The sequence below is a fragment of the Rana temporaria genome, chromosome 7 (assembly GCF_905171775.1).
Source record: "Rana temporaria chromosome 7, aRanTem1.1, whole genome shotgun sequence".
NCBI lineage: Eukaryota > Metazoa > Chordata > Amphibia > Anura > Ranidae > Rana > Rana temporaria.
This window is the reverse complement of record NC_053495.1, coordinates 143,895,075-143,916,846: the sequence shown is the minus strand read 5'-3', so window position 1 is coordinate 143,916,846 and position 21,772 is coordinate 143,895,075. Positions and strand designations below refer to the sequence as shown.

Below are 21,772 nucleotides of genomic sequence, written 5' to 3'. Positions count from 1 at the left end.
TAGAAATAAACAATTTTAATAGTCACCCATAGACAGCGTCAACATACTACTAAAAACAGATTGGAACAGATGAATAAAGAATGCAAAACAAAAAGCTAAAAACAAGGCCCAAATCCATTGCAGGGAGAAGCAAGACAAGGAAAACCAATGTCCATAGACCAATTTGGGAGACGTCACAATAAAGCATCCTGAAGAATACAGTAAACCAGGTGGTGAATGCAGACGTTGCAAAGTGAAGTTACAGTATATGTGGCCAATCAGATTTGGGAAAATAAGCCAATTGTTGAATCCACTAGAAATGAAAATATCAGATTTAAAGATACTAAGAGATGAGAGATAAAGGATTGTACATCATTCAGCCAGATAGGGTAAGTGTCCAGTAAAGAAGCCCAGTCATAAAATCACCAGGTCACCCCACAAGTAGAATAAATGCAATGAATTAAATTAAATATTCCACTATTCATGGCAATCTGCAATTAACCATAATTTTCTGAATCTGCATGTTTTCTTATAACAAACCTGAGGTAGTGGTTATGGTCAAGTCAAATCCTTCTATAAAGTAATCCGTTTCAGAAAGTTCTGACAAGGAATACTTTACTATCTCCAAAACAGAAACAGCCAAGGCTCTGCAATAAGTTTTGCTAAAATCAGTACGTACTGTATTTATTGGCGTATAACACTCACCTTTTCACCCTGCAAATAGTGTGTGCGTGTTATACACCAATACTGCAGTTTGGGCTGCCTCGGAGAGAACGGGGGGGGGGGGGGGGGGGGGGGACGAGCGCCGTCAGATTACATACAGCGAGAATCTCCTGCTTACTCAGCGGCCTCAGTAATAGGAAGTCCATCTCCAGGGCCGGCATTGGACCAGTGTTCTGTCCATCATAGAAGCTGGTCCAGGAGGCGGGACTCTGTATTAAAGAGGCCGCTGTATGTAATCTGACGGCGCTCAACCCACCCCCCTCCCCGAGATGGGCATTGATAAGGCTGCATTCATAGCAATGGGGAGGCTGCAGATGGGCATTAATCAAGCTGCATTGATGGGCAATTGTGAGGCTGTGGATGGGCATTGATCAGGCTGCATTGATGGGCACTGACCCTTATTTTGCTTCAACTTCTTATTTTTAAAGCGGTGTTTCACCCTAAAAAACAACTTTATAGCATCTCATTCAGCATAGTAGCGCGAGCTACAGTATGCCTTTATATATTTTTTTGGCGCCGTACTCACTGTTAAATCGCATAGTAAAATTTCAGACTCCCCGCGGGGAATGGGCGTTCCTATTCAGAGGGCTCATGATTGACGGCTGGCTATGGCGCGTCACGAAAATAGCCGGAGTAGGTCTCGGCTCTTCCCGGCGCTATACGGCGCCTGCGCACAGACATTGGAGCTGACTGCGCAGGCGCCGTGAAGAGCAAACACATATTTCGGCTATTTCCGTGAAGCGTGACGCGCCATAGCCGGCCGTCAATCACGAGCCCTCTGCATAGGAACGTCCATTCCCCTGAAACTTTACTACGCGATTAAACACAGCGAGTACGGCGCCAAAAAAAAATATAAAGGCATACTGTAGCTCACGCTACTATACTGAATGAGATGCTAGAAAAAAAAAAAAAATTTAGGGAGAACCCCCGCTTTAAAATGTATGTTTTTTTTTCCTGAAACTTCACTCTTAAAATGAAGGTTGGTGTTATACGCCGATAAATACGGTACCTAGAATACACTGGGGTGATTTTTTTCCTTAACAAAGCTAGGATTTTTACTTTAAAAGCCCTGTGACACCTATGCATTGCACTAACCTGTGGAACAATGAATGTTAACCCAACATGAGGCAATATAATGCCATTTATTTTGAACAGAACTTCAACCCACGGGCACTACGACGTATGCACAAACCTTGCCTTGTGGTATGCTGAATCAGAAAAAAAAAAAAAAAATGCACGTCCGATTAGGGCTGGGCGATTTTGGGCAAAAATAAATCTGCGATTTAAAAAACAAAAAAAAAAACTTGGATTTGCGCCTCGAATCAAGTTTTTTTTCCCTGATAGACTCCGCGCGCTGGCAGGAGTTTTTAGGCGAGGCCGCGGCTTCGGCCTAGTCTGCCGCGATCCTGGAAAAAGGCAGTCGACTAGGCCGAAGCCGCGGCCTCGTCTAAAAAATCCTGCCCGCTGCTCGTCTCGATCCTGGGAAAAGGCTGCGGTTTCGGCCTAGTCCGCGGCATCCGGCCTCTTCCCAGGATCGCGGCAAGCTGTGGGCAGGATTTATTTGGGGGGGGGGGGGGCTTCGGCCTAGTCCGCAGAGCGCCGGTCCTATGAAGGAAATAAATAAAATCGATTCGGCCAAAATCTGAATCGATTTGCCCTTGCAACTCGATTCAGATTTTGAATAGATTTTTTCCCCAGCCCTACGTCTGATTTTTAACTGTGTTGTGGTGCATTGGAATTCCTTTTTAACCACCTGAGGCCCGCGCTATAGCCGAATGACGGCTACAGCGCGGACCTGAAAATCCAACTGGACGTCAATTGACGTCCGCCCCTTTCCTCGTTCCCCGAGCGCGCAGCGGGGAAACTCTGTGCTGGCCGTGTCCCTTGGACACAGCCAATCACAGATCGCCGTCAACGGCCAATCAGAGTGGCCGTTTGGTAGGCGATCTGTGCGGCCAATGAGAGATGATCTCATATGTAAACATATGAGATCATTTCTCATTGCCAGCTCTCACAGAGACAGCGGTGCTGTCAGGGAGAGAGGAGACCGATCTGTGTCTCTTGTACATAGGGACACAGATCGGTCACCTCCCCCAGTCACCCCCCTTCCCCCACAGTTAGAACACTATTCAGGGTACACATTTAACCCCTTCCTCACCCCCTAGTGTTAACCCCTTCAATGCCAGTAACATTTATACAGTAATTAGTGCATATTTATAGCACTGATCGCAGTATAAATGTGAATGGTGCCAAAAATGTGTCAAAAGTGTCCGATGTGTCCGCCATAATGTCGCAGTCCCAATAAAAATAAAAATACGCAGATCGCCGCCATTACTAGTAAAACAAAAACTAAAAATAATAATTCTGTCCCCTATTTTGTAGGCGCTATAACAGTCGCTTATTGCGTTTTTTTTTTACCAAAAATATGTAGAAGAATACGTATCGGCCTAGACTGAAAAAAATGTTGTTGTTTTTTTTTTTTTTAATTGGGATATTTATTATAGCAACAAGTAAAAAATATTGGATTTTTTTTCAAAATTGTCGTTCTTTTTTTGTTTATAGCGCAAAAAATAAAAACCGCAGAGGTGATCAAATACCACCAAAAGAAAGCTCTATTTGTGGGGAAAAAAGGACATCAATTTTGTGGAGCCACGTTGCACGACCGCGCAATTGTCAGTTAAAGCGACGCAGTGCCGGAAGCTGAAATTTCACCTGGGCAGGAGGGGGGTATGTGTGCCCAGTAAGCAAGTGGTTAAACAAGAAATACACAGCTAAAACCACCACACATGCCATTCAGTGCTATAGAAAATAAAGCAGGTGTATTTTTGGCCCATGGAGGCACACAGAGCACACAAAAAGGAAGTGTGAACAGACCGTTGGTCTTCAAGCACAGGTAACGTCTAACATTCATATAGAGGTCAAGTTCGATACGGTGGAATTTCTGAGAGAATAGTTCTAGAAGGTATTCACTGCAAGGTGACATTAGGCGGTGAAGAGCGATTGTTTTTTCCTGGTAATATGAGCAAAGACTTACGTTGTTGATTTATAAACTGCCCATACCAAGATTCCTCTGTCACATGCAGAAGTGGTTACACAACCTCAGTTACTTAAACAGAATCATGTATTTAAATTATGAAACCATGTACTAACCCCTCAAAGGCCCTTTATGCAAAGGCAAATTTAGATTGGTTACTGTGGACACCACCTCCTATCACATTGCAGTAATGTTTAAAATCCAGGACAGCAAATAGAAATGAAGCCTCTGCTTACCCTTACAAAAACAAAGCTAAAATCCCACGCTCTAACTTCTAACTCCCTACAAGACTATATGGGGTTAGAAAATATTTCTCACATTAGTTTGAAAAGCTGCGTCATGAAATTCAAAGCTAGGTGTCACAACAATCTGCACATATAGTCCTAGGTGCTGAAACCACTAAACTCTATGGTCACACACAAACCACATGGAACCTGGCCGTCCTCCCGCTACAACCATCTACTAGACATGCGCACACTGAAATATTTTGTTTCGGAATTACATTTTCGTCCGAAAAATTTCTTTAGTTACTCCCGAAATCAGTTTTTCATTTATTTTGTTTCGTTAAAAATGGCATTAGTCCAAAAATCCGAATTAAGGTCGAATCTGTCATTGAAGGCTTATGGTGTCTGTCGAATGTTCCAAGAAGATTCGACGAAGCAGCTAAACTGTACGACGCGGCAACCGTATTTCCGGTCGAATGTTCCGCCTACAAGCTATAGAAGAATTCTAATGTTGTATGACACTAGTAATAATTATATTTATAAATTATTACTAGTCAACCAACATTCAAATTCTTCTATAGTCTATGGGCCGAGCATTTGACCGGAAATGTACATTTGCGGCGTCATACAGTTTAACCACTTAAAGTGGTTGTAAACCCCACTTTATGACTTTTACCTACAGGTAAGCCTATAATAAGGCTTACCTGTAGGTATAAAGAATATCTCCTAAACCTGCACGGTTTAGGAGATATTCCCCTCGCAATGCGCCGCTGATGTCAGCGGCGCATGCGCAGGGGGGATCCTCGGCTAAAGGACCGGCAGCAGCCGGACCTTGCCGAATTTAAATCTCGCGCACGCGCGGGAGTGACGTCTTCGCCGCTCCAGCCAATCACAGCGCTGGAGCGGCGATACCCGGAAGACACGTCGGAGCAAGATGATTTCTCACTCGGCGTGAACCAGGTAAGTTTTACACACCTCGTTCCGAGGTAAGTATTTCATAATGAGCTAATATGCGGTGCATACTAGCTCATTATGACTTTTGCCTTGCAGGAGAAAAAAAAATAAAACATTTTAAACGGGTTTACAACCGCTTTAAGCCCCGGACCAAAATGCAGCTAAAGGGCCAGGTTTTGTAATTCGGCACTGCGTCTCTTTAACAGACAATTGCGCGGTCGTGCGACGTGGCTCCCAAACAAAATTGACGTTCCTTTTTTCCCACAAATAGAGCTTTCTTTTGGTGGTATCTGATCACCTCTGCGGTTTTTATTTCTTGCGCTATAAACAAAAATAGAGCGACAATTTGGAAAAAAAATCAATATTTTTTACTTTTTGCTATAATACACATAATATATATATATATATATATATATTCCTCAGTTTAGGCCGATACGTATTCTACCGATTTTTGGTAAAAAATAATAATAATATCGCAGTAAGCGTTTATCGATTGGTTTGCGCAAAATTTATAGCGTTTACATAATAGGGGAAAGTTGTATTCCATTTTTATTAATCATTTTTTTTTTTTACTAATGGCGGCGATCAGCGATTTATTTTGTGACTGCGACATTATGGCGGACACATCGGACAATTTTGACACATTTTTGGGACCGTTGTCATGTTCACAGCAAAAAGTGCTATAAAAATGCACTGATTACTGTGAAAATGACAATTGCAGTTTAGGAGTTAACCACTAGGGGGCACTGTAGGGTTAAGTGTGACCTCATATGTGTTTCTAACTGTAGGGGGGGCGGGACTGGACGTGTGACGTGAGTGATCGTCTTTCCCTATATCAGGGAACAGACATCACTGCCACAATGAAGAACAGGGTTTACACCAGGGTTTGACAAATTTGCTTGGAATCTAGGAGCCAGCTAAAAAAGTTAGGAGCCAGAAAACCCCGTCCCGACGAGCTTGCGCGCAGAAGCGAACACATACGTGAGCAGCGCCCGCATATGTAAACAGTGTTCAAACCACATATGTGAGGTATCGCCGTGATTGGTAGAGCGAGAGCAATAATTCTAGCCCTAGACCTCCTCTGTAACTCAAAACATGCAGCCTGTAGATTTTTTTAAACGTCGCCTATGAAGATTTTAAAGGGTAAAAGTTTGTCAGCATTCCACGAGCGGACGCAATTTTGAAGCGTGACATGTTGGGTATCAATTTACTCGGCGTAACATTATCTTTCATAATATTAAAAAAAAAATTGGGATAACTTTACTGTTGTCTTATTTTTTATTAAAAAACGTGTAATTTTTTCCAAAAAAAGTGTGCTTGTAAGACCGCTGCGCAAATACTGTTTGACAGAAAGTATTGCAACGATCTCCATTTTATTCTCTAGGGTGTTAGAATAAAAAATATATATAATGTTTGGGGGTTCTAATTAGAGGGAAGAAGATGGCAGTAAAAAATAGTGAAAAATGACATTAGAATTGCTGTTTAACTTGTAATGCTTAACCTGTAATACCAACGGCCACCACCAGATGGTGCCAGCTCACATCTGGTGCTAATAACTTGTAATACCAACGGCTCACCACCAGATGGCCACCTTCCAAGCCAAGTCGCCAGGACACCATTTCTAGTTGCCATGGCGACCTGGATTTGTCGAGCCCTGGTTTACACACACCTCTCCCCGTTCTTCAGCTCCGGTGACCGATCGCAGGACACCGGCGGTGATCGGGTCCACGGGTCATGGAGCTTCGGATCGGGTCGCGAGTGCGCCGGCGCGCTTACGACCCCACAGCTGGGCCTTAAAGAGACACGTACAGGTACGTAATGGTGCCCAGCCGTGCCATTCTGCCGACGTATATCGTCGGTAGGGGGGTCCTTAAGTGGTTAATCAAGTTAAAGATACAGAGTCCCAAATACCAACCTATTGGCTACAAACTGAAATATTTGCACTACTAAATGGGTTAAAAACAAATTCTCCCATTGGACCAATATGTTTACAGTGCACACGTGTCATACACATCCCCCTCTTTGATATCTTACAATACGATGATTTTATTGTGGAGACGTAAAGATATACACACCGAAGTATGAACCCATTGGCTAAAAACTGAAATTTTCGCACTACTTCAAAATCTTTTCGCAGAAACAAAATCTCCCATTGGACCAATACGTTTGCAATGCACGTGTCATACACACCCCCCTCTGTGATATCTTACATCAGGGCTTGACAAATTTGCTTGGAATCTAGGAGCCAGCTAAAAAAGTTAGGAGCCAGAAAACACGCGCCGTCCCGACGAGCTTGCATGCAGAAGCGAACACATACATAAGTAGCGCCCACATATGAAAGCGGTGTTCAAACCACACGTGAGGTATCGCCGCGATTGATGGCGAACCTTGGCACCACAGATGTTTTGGAACTACATTTCCCATGATGCTCAACCACAATGCAGAGTGCAGGGGCATCATGGGAAATGTAGTTCCAAAACATCTGGGGTGCCAAGGTTCGCGATCACTGCCCTAGGCTCTCTGCTAAAATATATATATGAGTTCCAAGTAATATATATAGCAAAAAATACTGATTTTAACTTTGTAAGAAACAAGCGTCAGAAAAAGGTTTAGACTTTAAGTGGTTAAACTTCCTGCATTTACACAGAGAAGTTTATCCCTTTGATCCAAGAAGAAGGCCCCGTACACACGAGAGGATTTATCCGCAGATACGGTCGGGCGGACCGTTTCCACGGATAAATCCTCTCAAAGATTTCCGCTGATTTCGATGGGATGGAGTGTACACACCATCGCATTGAAATCCGCGCGGAAATCCTCTGCCGATGACGTGTCGCGCCGTCGCCGCGATTATGACGCGGCGACGGGCGCGACGCTGTCATATAAGGAATTCCACGCATGCGTCAAATCATTACGACGCGTGCGGGGAATCCCTTTGGACGAATGGATCCGGTAAGTCTGTACAGACGAGCGGATCCATCCGTTGGAATGGATTCCAGCAGATGGATTTGTTGTGCATGTCAGCAAATATCCGATCTGCTGGAATCCATCCCAGAGGAGATTTCTCCGCGGAAACAGATCCGCTGGCGTGTACACACCATAGGATCTATCCGCAGAAACCCATTTGCTGGGATTTATCTGCGGATGGATTCTATCGTGTGTATGGGGCCGAAGAGTTACAATGTTTCTACGTATCTACCAGCATGGACAATGTTGTTAAATACTTGGCAGACTGCCAGAGTGAGCAGAGAAGTCTCTACATTTGTTGCATGAAAGAATCAGGAAACTGCAATACAGATTGTAAGGGGGTTAAATCGAGATCGCGATTTTTTTTAAGAATTGTGCAGCTCTAATTTACACCCCTTCATACACAAGTCTAATGGTTTTATGGCGCCCCTAAACAGGGAATAGATTGTTCAGGGATGATGTAGCTGAACTTATTCCGTTGAATTTCTGTAGCACTGGCTAACTTACTGCGTTTTTCTTGCCTCCCCCCATTCTTCAATACCAGTGTTAATTTTGACCGCAAATTTGGATCTAGTTTAAATTTTTACTAAAATGCCATTTAGTTTTAGTCATATGAAATGTTTCAGTAGACTAACATAAGATTTTAGTCGACTAAATCTATAGTAGATTAACCACTTCCATACAGGGCACGTATACACCTTCCCGCCCAAGCCAATTTTCAGCTTTCAGCACTGTCGCACTTTGAATGGCAATAGCGCGGTCATGCTACACTGTACCCAAACAAAATTGGCGTCCTTTTTTACCCACAAATAGAGCTTTCTTTTGGTGGTATTGGATCACCTCTGCAATTTTTTTTTTTGCGCAACAACTAAAAAAAGACAGAAAATTTTGAAAAAAAAAAATACGTTTTTATTTTTTTCTGTTAATTTTTTTGTAAATAAGTAAGTTTTCTCTTTCAATTACGGCCACTGATATGGCGGCACTGATGGGCACCGATGAGATGGCACTGATGGACATCGATGAGGTAGTACTGACGGGCACAGATGAGGTGGCACTGATTGGCGGCGCTTGTATGCGGCACTGATGGGCACACATAGGCGGCACTGATGGGCACACATAGGCGGCACTGATAGGCACTCATGGGCGGCACTGATAGGCACTCATGGGCGGCACTGATAGGCACTGGGCATGGATGGGCACTGTGGGGTGGCACTGATGGACAATGTGGGGTGGCACTGATGGACACTGGGGCGACACTGATTTACCTATGTTGCCAGTCAGTGCCCATTTGTGGGCACTGATTGGCATCTTTTTCTTTTTAAATGCTTTTTTTTTTTTTTTTTTTACAGCCCTTTTTTTTTATCTGCCCTTCCCTGGTGGTCCTGGTGGCTTCCCTGGTGGTCCATGTGGCGATCCGAGGGGGGGCTGCGCTGATAAACAATCAGCGCGAACCCCCCCTGTCAGGAGAGCCGCCGATCGGCTCTCCTCTACTCGCGTCTGTCAGACGTGAGTGAGGAAGAGCCATCAACGGCTCTTCCTGTTTACATCGTGAACAGCCGTGATTCGACACGGCTGATCACGTGGTAAAGAGTCTCCGTGAGAGACTCTTTACCGAGATCGGTGTTGCGGGGGGGCAGACTGACACCCCGCAACAACGATTGCCGCGATGCGCGCCCCCGGGGCGCGCAGCGGCTCAGAATCCTGAGGACGTCATATGACGTCCAGTCAGGATTCTACAACCACTTTGCCGACGTCAATCTGTCATTGGCGCTCACCTCCTCTCCCTCCCTCCCCGCAGCGCTCACCTCACCTCCCCTCCCTCCCCGCAGCGCTCACCTCCCCTCCCTCCCCGCAGCGCTCACCTCCCCTCCCTCCCCGCAGCGCTCACCTCACCTCCCCTCCCTCACTCACCGCAGCGCTCACCTCACCTCACCTCCCCTCACTCACTCCCCGCAGCGCTCACCTCCCTCACTCCCCGCAGCGCTCACCTCCTCTCCCTCCCCGCAGCGCTCACCTCCTCTCCCTCCCTCGCCCACCTCCTCTCCCTCCCTCGCCCACCTCCTCTCCCTCCCTCGCCCACCTCCTCTCCCTGGCTAGTTAACTTCAGCGTAACTGAACACAGACATGCTCCTCAGGAGTCGCACTGAGAAGCTCATCATACGATTCGGAAGGACGGCGCAGGCCACACACAGCTGTGACATAAGCTTCCTCGGCACTCGTCTTTCCTTCCCCCGCTCTCCAACTTGTCTGCTGCTGCGGAGAATATATATAGAGAGCGGGTGAAGGAAAGACCAGGAGTACGAGTGCCGAGGAAGCTTATGTCACAGCTGTGTGTGGCTGCCCTCTTTCCGGATCGTATGATGAGCTTAATGAGTCTGTATTCACTCACGCTGAACTTAACTATCCAGGGAGAGGAGGTGAGCGCTACGGGGGACTAGAGCATCATTTGGGGGATAGAGGCGCATGGGGGACTATAGAGACGCATGTGGGACCAGCGCAGCATGGGGGGGAAATAGAGGCGCATGTGGGACCAGCGCAGCATGGGGGGAAAATAGAGGCGCATGGTGAACCAGAGCATCATGGTGGGGGGGAGAATAGAGGCGCATGGGGGACCAGAGCATCATGGGGGGGGGGAATAGAGGCACATGGTGAACCAGAGCATCTTGGTGGGGGGGGGGGGAGAATAGAGGCGCATGGGGGACCAGAGCATCATGGGGGAGGGGGGGGGGAGAGGCACATGGTGAACCAGAGCATCATGGTGGGGGGGGAGAAAAGAGGCGCATGGGGGACCAGAGCAGCACATGAGGGACCAGCGCAGCATGGGGGGAAATAGAGGAGCATGGGGGGCCAGAGGAGCATGGGGGACCAGAGCAGCATGGGGGGGGGGGGGATAGAGGAGCATGGGGGGACCAGAGACGCACAGGGGAACAGAAAAGCATGGGGGGGACCAGAAGAGCACGAGGGTACAGATGAGCAGGGGGGACTAGAAGATCAGGAGAGGAATGCAGAAGCATGTGGGGGGGGGGGGGGACAGAGAATCACGTGGGGGGGGGGGGACAAAGGAGCATGGGGGGGGACAGACAGCTGACTCAACAGCTATGGGGCTTGGGAGTTTCTCACTTCTGCCTAATCTTGCCCCATTGGGGGGGGGGCACCAAACTGATTCTTTGACCCGGGTGAAATGATGTCTAGCTTCCCCACTGGTACTGCATATAAGAGTATCAGCTGTTCTACTCTAATAAAGTAGAATGGCTAGTGAAGGGGGAGGGGGCTTGGGTGGCCATCGGGGTGGGTTGGCTGGCTGGCCGGCCACCATGGGAGAGACCTGTCAAAGTGGGCCAGTCTGGATGAAGTCCAGGGCCAAATCCAGTCCAGCCATGTTCTCCTGGAACGGATCAAGCGCCCCGTTCTCCCGGAACGGATCAAGCGCCCCGTTCTCCCGGAACGGATCAAGCGCCCCGTTCTCCCGGGACGGATCAAGCGCCCCGTTCTCCCGGAACGGATCAAGCGCCCCGTTCTCCCGGAACGGATCAAGCGCCCCGTTCTCCCGGAACGGATCATGCGCCCCGTTCTCCCGGAACGGATCATGCGCCCCGTTCTCCCGGAACGGATCATGCGCCCCGTTCTCCCGGAACGGATCATGCGCCCCGTTCTCCCGGAACGGATCATGCGCCCCGTTCTCCCGGAACGGATCATGCGCCCCGTTCTCCCGGAACGGATCATGCGCCCCGTTCTCCCGGAACGGATCAAGCGCCCCGTTCTCCCGGAACGGATCAAGCGCCCCGTTCTCCCGGAACGGATCAAGCGCCCCGTTCTCCCGGAACGGATCAAGCGCCCCGTTCTCCCGGAACGGATCACGCGCCCCGTTCTCCCGGAACGGATCACGCGCCCCGTTCTCCCGGAACGGATCAAGCGCCCCGTTCTCCCGGAACGGATCAAGCGCCCCGTTCTCCCGGAACGGATTAAGCGCCCCGTTCTCCCGGAACGGATTACGCGCCCCGTTCTCCCGGAACGCATTATGCGCCCCGTTCTCCCGGAACGGATTATGCGCGTAGTCTGCAGATATGGCAGTTTGTAACCAATGGGGTGGGATTCGGGGCTCTGTATCTATAAATTTGCACAGTATTGTAAATGTTAGAGAGGGTGATGTATGAGTAATCATTATTTCATGTATTACATTATGTTACATCTAGTTTTTCTGTGTTGAATATCCCACCATAAAAACATGACCACCGATTTGGAACCATCTGATGACTCCAGTGTGCCGACACCGCTGGATTCATAAACAGGCAAGTGTCCTAATATTAAGTCAGCAGTCACAGAATTTGTAGCTGCTGACCTATTTCCTGAAGTAGGCTGGAGCTCCTCTGTAATGAGCAGACAATGTGATTGTACCATGTGTGGCCCCTGTGGACACAGATCCTGCACTCTCCCATCTATTGAATGATGAAATAGGACAGGCTGTCCCCTCAGCGAGAACCCCGATCTCCTCCAATCACAGAGCTCTCATTGTACTCCATGTCACAGCTATGTCCGCTAATAGAATGGAGCTACTTACTGCTCACGTCTGATATCACTGACTCAGCTGCGTCCTCTTCTCCCTACAAACTTCAGTGACCAGCATGTGAGGAGGAAGAGGAGGGTTCATCCAATGCAAACACTCATCCCCGCCCTCTTACAGTAACGAGAAAACGTGATTGGGGGGCCCGGTAGATGGGAAGCTACCATAAGCCAATAAGGAACGACTCGGAGAAAACCAGCTGCCCGTCCTCCTTAGCTTATTCGCTGCTTCCTTCCATTGGAGAACGGTCGGTGACTGACAGAGTCAAAGACCAATAATACGAGGTGTTCTGCACAGAGCGAACTGCCATTGGCCAGTGTGTGGATGTAGCGTATTCTGTAAGGCAGTAGGAAGCAACAGCTAACAGACAGGCCAACAAAAGAGGCAGATGGGGTAGATGGGGACTGAGTCATGTAAGTGTCCATGTTGTGTATGTGTGTCAGTGATCATCCGATGGGGGGTTCTCAGCATACACAGACCATGTCCTGGGCTGTCTGTCTATTATAGGTGATGAGCAGGCGGGGGTGGGATCAGCAGATCACATTACAGTGTTGTGTCAATGGGCTGTCAGGGTGATGAGATGCATCTGATGGAGGCTGTATAGGGTTATGGTGTTAGGAGCTCAGACTGTAGCTGGATGTGAAATACTCAACTGTCACCTGATGACATGTGACATCTGCTATTCCTTGTAGACAGGATGTGTACAGAGATTGTCATCAGTATACACAGTGATGGGGGGTGATCTCCTCTGAGGTCAATACATAGTACATCAGTATACACAGTGATGGGAGATGATCACCTCCTGAGGTCCATACATAGTACATCAGTATACACAGTGATGGGGGGTGATCTCCTCTGAGGTCCATACATAGTACATCAGTATACACAGTGATGAGGGATGATCACCTCTGAGGTCCATACATAGTAAATCAGTATACACAGTGATGGGGATGATCACCTCTGAGATCATACATAGTACATCAGTATACACAGTGATGGGGGGTGATCACCTCTGAGGTCCATACATAGTACATCAGTATACACAGTGATGGGGGGTGATCTCCTCTCAGATCCATACATAGTACATCAGTATACACAGTGATGGGGGATGATCGTCTCTGAGATCCATACATAGTACATCAGTATACACAGTGATGGGGGTGATCACCTCTGAGGTCCATACATAGTACATCAGTATACACAGTGATGGGGGGTGATCTCCTCTGAGATCCATACATAGTACATCAGTATACACAGTGATGGGGGGTGATCTCCTCTGAGATCCATACATAGTACATCAGTATACACAGTGATGGGGGGTGATCTCCTCTGAGATCCATACATAGTACATCAGTATACACAGTGATGGGGGATGATCACCTCTGAGATCCATACATAGTACATCAGTATACACAGTGATGGGGGATGATCACCTCTGAGGTCCATACATAGTACATCAGTATACACAGTGATGGGGGGTGATCTCCTCTGAGGTCCATACATAGTACATCAGTATACACAGTGATGGGGGATGATCACCTCTGAGGTCCATACATAGTACATCAGTATACACAGTGATGGGGGATGATCACCTCTGAGGTCCATACATAGTACATCAGTATACACAGTGATGGGGGTGATCTCCTCTGAGGTCCATACATAGTACATCAGTATACACAGTGATGGGGGATGATCACCTCTGAGGTCCATACATAGTACATCAGTATACACAGTGATGGGGGTGATCACCTCTGAGGTCCATACATAGTACATCAGTATACACAGTGATGGGGGATGATCACCTCTGAGGTCCATACATAGTACATCAGTATACACAGTGATGAGGGATGATCACCTCTGAGGTCCATACATAGTACATCAGTATACACAGTGATGGGGGATGATCACCTCTGAGATCCATACATAGTACATCAGTATACACAGTGATGGGGGATGATCACCTCTGAGATCCATACATAGTACATCAGTATACACAGTGATGGGGGTGATCACCTCTGAGGTCCATACATAGTACATCAGTATACACAGTGATGGGGGGTGATCACCTCTAAGATCCATACATAGTACATCAGTATACACAGTGATGGGGGTGATCACCTCTGAGGTCCATACATAGTACATCAGTATACACAGTGATGAGGGATGATCACCTCTGAGGTCCATACATAGTACATCAGTATACACAGTGATGGGGGGGGTGATCACCTCTGAGGTCCATACATAGTACATCAGTATACACAGTGATGGGGGGTGATCACCTCTGAGGTCCATACATAGTACATCAGTATACACAGTGATGGGGAATGATCACCTCTGAGGTCCATACATAGTACATCAGTATACACAGTGATGGGGGATGATCGTCTCTGAGGTCCATACATAGTACATCAGTATACACAGTGATGGGGGATGATCACCTCTGAGGTCCATACATAGTACATCAGTATACACAGTGATGGGGGATTATCACCTCTGAGGTCCATACATAGTACATCAGTATACACAGTGATGGGGAATGATCACCTCTGAGGTCCATACATAGTACATCAGTATACACAGTGATGGGGGATGATCACCTCTGAGGTCCATACATAGTACATCAGTATACACAGTGATGGGGGATGATCGTCTCTGAGGTCCATACATAGTACATCAGTATACACAGTGATGGGGGATGATCGTCTCTGAGGTCCATACATAGTACATCAGTATACACAGTGATGGGGGATGATCTCCGCTGAGGTCCATACATAGTACATCAGTATACACAGTGATGGGGGATGATCTCCTCTGAGGTCCATACATAGTACATCAGTATACACAGTGATGGGGGATGATCGTCTCTGAGGTCCATACATAGTACATCAGTATACACAGTGATGGGGGATGATCTCCGCTGAGGTCCATACATAGTACATCAGTATACACAGTGATGGGGGATGATCTCCGCTGAGGTCCATACATAGTACATCAGTATACACAGTGATGGGGGATGATCACCTCTGAGGTCCATACATAGTACATCAGTATACACAGTCATGGGGGGTGATCACCTCTAAGATCCATACATAGTACATCAGTAGCCCTGTCCTCTCAGCACACTGCCTGGTCTTTGTTCTCTGTATAGGTGTCCATCCTTAGGCAGCTCTCTGATGGATGGTGATGAATGGATCTCTGTGATCCTGTGGGGGTGCCATTACAGTCTATGGTAATCCATTCTGTTGTGTCCATGGCAGGGCTTTATAGATTAGGTGCAGGAACTCCCCCCTTCTGAGTCCCCCCCTCATCTACACACCCTATGATCCTCTGAGCACCGTCCCTTGGTTCCACCCCCCCAGTACTGCCCCAAGTATCATATTGTGTTGCTCAATAATGTCTATGGAATTTGTTCTTGTCTAATAATAAAAATAGCAGTAAAATAGATCCCCTGGAGCCAGCAACAATAGATCCCCCAGTAACAATAGACCCCTCCCCAGCAACAATAGATCCTTTACGCAACAATAGGCCCCCTCAGCAACAATAGACCCCAACCAGCAACAGTAGATCCTTCACACAACAGTAGACTCCCTCGGCAACAGTAGGCCCCACCCCAGCAACAATAGGTCCCCTCAGCAACACAGACCCCATCCAGCAACATTTACACTTGTGTTATAATGCTCTAAGGCCCTATTCACACTGTGCGTAGTGGGAACACGCATTCCTGCTTGCTTTTTTTGCACGCTTTTTGCGCTTTTCCACACACCACGAATAGGACAGCCCCTTTTCACATGAATGGGTTGCCCTTTAAGCAACAAACACACCAAAGAAGCTCCAGAACCTTTTTGAGTGTGGAGCGTGGCACATGTTTAGTGTGTTTGCCGCTCAGCAAAATACACATCTGCTAACTGTACTTAAAGCGGAGGTCCACCCGAAAAAATTATTTTTTTAAAAAAGCCAGCAGCTACAAATACTGCAGCTGCTGACTTTTAATAAATGGACACTTACCTGTCCAGCGCGCCCGTGATGTCGGCAGACGAACCTGAGCAATCGCTTGTCTCTCGGCTGCCCCCGCCGCCATCCTCGGTGATGGAATCAGGAAGTGAAGCGTTGTGGCCGTCCGTGCCGGTTCCCTACTGCGCATGCGCGAGCGGCCCGTCCTCACTGGTTCCCAGGAAACAGCGGGGGGACGGGGACGTGGCATGACTCCCACAGGAGTCTATGCCTGGAAGTTGGTGCAAATACCTGTCTTAGACAAGTATCTGCACCCTCCCCCCCCCCTGAAAGGTGCCAAATGTGACACCGGAGGGGGGGAGGGTTCTGATCTGCGGAAGTACAATTTTTGGGTGGAGCTCCGCTTTAAGGTGCCATTAACAATTAATCTGTGTTTGCAGCGCAAACATTTTTCTGTGTGCCTTCTGGAAGCACCATCTGTGAATGCGGCCTAAAACACATGTCGTGGTTCACCATAATGAAGACAGTGGGGTAATTTATCAAATCTGGAGCAGACAGTATCTAGGGCAGGGGTTGACAAATTTGCTTGGAATCTAGGAGCCAGCTAAAAAAGTTAGGAGCCAGAAAACGCGCCCCGTCCCGACGAGCTTGCGTACAGAAGCGAACACATACGTGAGCAGCGCCCGCATATGTAAACGGTGTTCAAACCACACATGTGAGGTATCGCTGCGATTGGTAGAGTGAGAGCAATAATTCTAGCCCTAGACCTCCTCTGTAACTCAAAACATGCAACCTGTAGAATTTTTTAAACGTCGCCTATGGAGATTTTAAAGGGTAAAGGTTTTTCGTCAATTTACTCGGCGTAACATTATCTTTCATAATATAAAAAAAAATGGGGATAACTTTACTGTTGTCTTTTTTTTAATTAAAAAAAGTGTAATTTTTTCCCAAAAAAGTGCGCTTGTAAGACCGCTGCGCAAATACGGCGTGACAGAAAGTATTGCAACGATCGCAATTTTATTCTCTAGGGTGTTAGGATAAAAAATATATATAATGTTTGGGGGTTCTAATAAGAAGATGGCAGTGAAAATAGTGAAAAATTACATTAGAATTGCTGTTTAAAGGGGTGGTTCCCCCTAAAACACATTTCTAACAATAGATTCGTAAGACCCGTTACACTGCGGGTAGGCTGGCTTTTTTTTTTTTTTTTTTAGTACATACCTCGATATCGCCGTTTCGTCCCTTGGCGGTGGGCGTTCCTAGTTGATTGACGTTCCTCCGACGGGCACATACGTGACGTCACGACTTTCCGAAAGAAGCCGAACATCGCTGCGCAGGCGCCGTATAGAGCGGACTCTATACGGCGCCTGCGCAATGACGTTCGGCTTCTGTCGGAAAGTCGTGACGCGCAGTATGCGCCCGTCGGAGGAACGTCAATCAACTAGGAACGCCCACCGCCAAGGGACGAAACGGCGATATCGAGGTATGTACTAAAAAAACAAAACAAAAGCCAGCCTACCCGCAGTGTAACGGGTCTTACGAATGTATTGTTAGAAATTTGTTTTAGGGGGAACCACCCCTTTAACTTGTAATGCTTAAATTGTAATACCAACGGCCACCACCAGATGGTGCCAGCTTACACATCTGGTGGTAATAACTTGTAATACCAACGGCTCACCACCAGATGGCGCCGCCCCTTCCAAGCCAAGTCGCCAGGACCCTATTTCTAGTCGTCATGGCGACCTGGTGCCCGGGATTTGTCAAGCCCTGATCTAGGGTATCGTTGCATGGCAACCAATACGCTTCTATCTTTACTTTGTTCAGTTAAGCTTCAAAAATGAAAGGTTGAAGGTAATTGGTTGTCATTACTGCTCCAGATTCTTCAGTGCATTGAGTTTAGAAAAATATGAAAAAGTCAGTCGGACTTTTTCCATCGGAAATTCCGATAGTGTGTATGAGGCTTTACCTGGCCCTGCATCCTGCTTATCATTTGACGCCTGTTTATGCTCTTGTCTCCTGAATCTACATCTCTGCTTCCGGATTGTTGCAGGCCTCTGCCCGTCTGACCACGGTTCTGTCTTCTGCATTCACAAGTCCTGTGACAACATTCGGGAAACACATTTTTGCTCTTTAGCTTCTGCCTCATTGCATGATCCAAGTCCTCTGCTGGATAGGACTTGCTACAGGTGCCCTTGCCACGCGCGTCGTCATACAATATCAACTCAAGGGGAGAGGACAGGAGGTGTTAGGGAGGGCCATCTCATCAGCTCAGCCTCTACCAGGCATGGATGGAAAAAAGTCAGCCAAATGATGACTACATCCAGTGAGCTGCATGCACTGGTTGGTAATTCTGACAGCCGCAGGTGCCGGGTGTCAGAATACAATAGCTGACAATAGAGGGCTAGATTCAGAAACACAGGCGTAAGTTTGTGCGGGCGTAGCGTATCTGAGATACGCTATGCCGCCGTAACTTAGTGAGGCTGGGGCTGGATTCACAAAGAACCTGCGCCCTAAGTTACGGCGCCGTAGCGTAACTCTGTTGGCGTAAGCGCGCCTAATTCAAATTGAGAAGAGGTGGGCGTGTTTTATGTAAATAAAACATGACCCTACGTAAATGACGTCTCTAACGAACAGCGCATGCGCCGTCCGTGAACTTATCCCAGTGCGCATGCTCCTAATCACATCGCAAATAGTCAATGCTTTCGACGTGAACGTAATTTACGCAAAGCCCTATTCGCGAACGACTTATGTAAATGACGCAAAATTCAACGCTGTCCCGACGTCCATCCTTAACATTGTCTATGCCTCATATAGCAGGAGTAACGTTACGCCGGAAAAAGCCTTACGCAAATGACGTAAAAAAATCCGCCGGGCGCACGTACGTTTCTGAATCGGCGTATCCAGCTCATTTGCATATTCTACGCTGAAATCGACAGAAGCGCCTTCTAGCGGCCAGTGTAAATATGCAACTAAGATACGACGGCATAAGAGACTTACGCCAGTTGGATCTTAGCCTAATTTAGACGTATCTTGCTTTCTAAATACAGAAAGAAGATACGCCGGCGCAGTTTTGAATTTACGCAGCGTATCAATAAATACGTCAACGTAAATTTTTGCGGCCGATATTTTAGGCCGATTTTTTTTAATTTTTTTTCCCTCATCTCAAAAAACCTAGGGTGGAGAGGAGATAATTGTTTAGGGTGGAGAGGTGGGGTGCACCCTGTCAGTGCCCACCAGTGCAGCCCATCAGTGCCACCTCATTAGTGCCCACCAGTGCAGCCCATCAGTGCCACCCTATTAGTGCCCACCAGTGCAGCCTATCAGTGTCCATCAGTGCCACCTCATTGGTGTCTATCAGTGCCACCTCATCAGTGCCCAACAGTGCAGCCCATCAGTGCCACCTCATCAATGCCCACCAGTGCAGCCCATCAGTGCCACCTCATCAATGCCCACCAATGCACCAGTGCATCCCATCATTGCCCACCAGTGCATCTCACCAGCGCATCACCTCATCAGTGCCAACCAGCGCATCACCACATCAGTGCCAACCAGCGCATCACCACATCAGTGCCAACCAGTGCATCACCACATCAGTGCCAATCAGTGCCAATCAGTGCATCACCTCATCAGTGCCAATCAGTGCATCACCTCATCAGTGCCAACCAGTGCATCACCACATCAGTGCATCACCACATCAGTGCCAACCAGTGCATCACCACATCAATGCCAACCAGTGCATCACCACATCAGTGCCAACCAGTGCATCACCTCATCAGTCCCAACCAGTGCATCACCTCATCAGTGCCTCACATCAGTGCCCACCAGTACAGCATAATGTCATTTACTGCCACAGTGCCACCTCATCAATGCCCACCAGCGGAGCGCTCCAGGCATCTCCTAGCACAAGAAAACTCCATTGTCCCTGGCCCTGACATGCTGCCCCACCTCTGCCTACAATCCCCAGAATGCAGAGTGGGCCTGTAACAGCCAATCAGAGGCGGCCGCTGCCGACATTCTCCACTCTAAAAAAAAAGGTCCCCTGACGTGCTGCGCGCCCTGCCTCTGCCTACAAAGTCCAGAATGCAGCGCGGGCCGGCAGTTACCGACCCGCGCTGCATTCTGGGCTTTGTAGGCAGAGGCAGGGCGCGCAGCATGTCAGGGAACGTTTTTTTACAGTGGAGGATGTCGGCAGCGGCGGCCGCCGATTGGCTGTTACGGGCCTGCTGGTTGGCTGCCGCGCTGGGTGTACCAAGATGGCCGCGGCTCCGGAGCTAGGCCGAAGCCGCGGCCTTTCCTGATGCTGTGACCGCGGCGGCAATCCGCGGTCACAGCATCAGGAAAGGCTGGGGCTTCGGCGCCGTGGCACCGCTAACGGCCATGTTAAATATCAGCCTAATTTTGGATAAAAATCGTCCGATGCCGATTTCTCCAAAACGGCCAAATACCTCTAATATGCAATGCTACTATTTAAACAACCAGTCACTATGCCCATGCACAAATTGCTGGCATAGGAAGGAGATTGCTGAGGCCTGCGAAGAATAACACAGGAATTTTAAATCTAGTGGCAGAAAAGCTTGTGGAAGGTTAGTAAATTCACATTATGGTTACTGTATGATCAAAGCACAGGTTCACTTTAGGAAGCCAGTGACATACCTATAGTGCAGTGTGGGGAGAAATGAGAAAAAGTGGACGTTTCCTCCAGATGGAGATATGGATTAAACCACTTCTCTGTTTTAGTTGCTGAATTGCACATTGTGAACCCAAGTCTCTCCAGATGTTGTGATGCTGCATTAGTAAAACTGCATACACATTCATTCAGAGATTTGGACAGCCAGAACAAAAGATTCAGACTGAAGTAAAATCTTTAGTTGAAGTGTTACTAAACCCACAACAGTAAAATCAATCTGTTTATGTAGTAAAGCATGCTCGTTATAATCACTGTGGAACCAAAGGAGTTAATCCTCCATATAGTGTAAAAAGGCTGTTTGATTTTGTCTTCTCCGATCCTCCCCTTCTTTTACTGTCCATGATACATCTCCTGATAGAATAGAGCATTGGGGGCACTCTGCACATGCTCAGTTTGGTGTGTATTGCTAGAGAGCTTTTTCTTGGGAGGGTGCATGTAGTCGGTACAGGCCAATCAGCACTGTCCATACAGAGGGTCAGGGGTCCTGCCTGCATCCTCATAGGATAATCAGAGGAGAATGAAAACACCTCCTACAAGCTTTAACCAGTGCTCGCCTGGACACTGATAGAAGTCACAAGACTGCTATATAGGGGTGCAACGGACCAAAAAACTCACGGTTCGGATCGTTCCTCGGATCAGGAGTCACGGATCGGATCATTTTTCGGATCGGCAAAAAAAAAAATTCTCCCCCACTG

The 21,772-nt window shown here is 47.7% G+C and overlaps 2 protein-coding genes across 4 annotated transcripts in view; one reads left to right on the top strand and one right to left on the bottom strand.

Annotated features, from left to right (window-relative positions):
- The window catches only part of KYAT3 (kynurenine aminotransferase 3), an 82,178-nt gene extending 69,635 nt beyond the window's left edge, over positions 1–12,543 (bottom strand). The window contains exon 1 of one of the 2 annotated variants that reach the window (XM_040360072.1): positions 12,437–12,543. The gene's annotated coding sequence lies outside the window, so the exon portion shown is untranslated. The remainder of the gene's footprint in view (positions 1–12,436) is intronic. The other variant, XM_040360073.1, reaches the window with a different exon arrangement.
- Positions 12,544–12,763: 220 nt separating this feature from the next.
- Positions 12,764–21,772, top strand: part of LRRC8B (leucine rich repeat containing 8 VRAC subunit B) — a 48,348-nt gene continuing 39,339 nt past the window's right edge. For both annotated transcript variants that reach the window (XM_040360071.1, XM_040360070.1), the window contains exon 1: positions 12,764–12,852. The gene's annotated coding sequence lies outside the window, so the exon portion shown is untranslated. The remainder of the gene's footprint in view (positions 12,853–21,772) is intronic.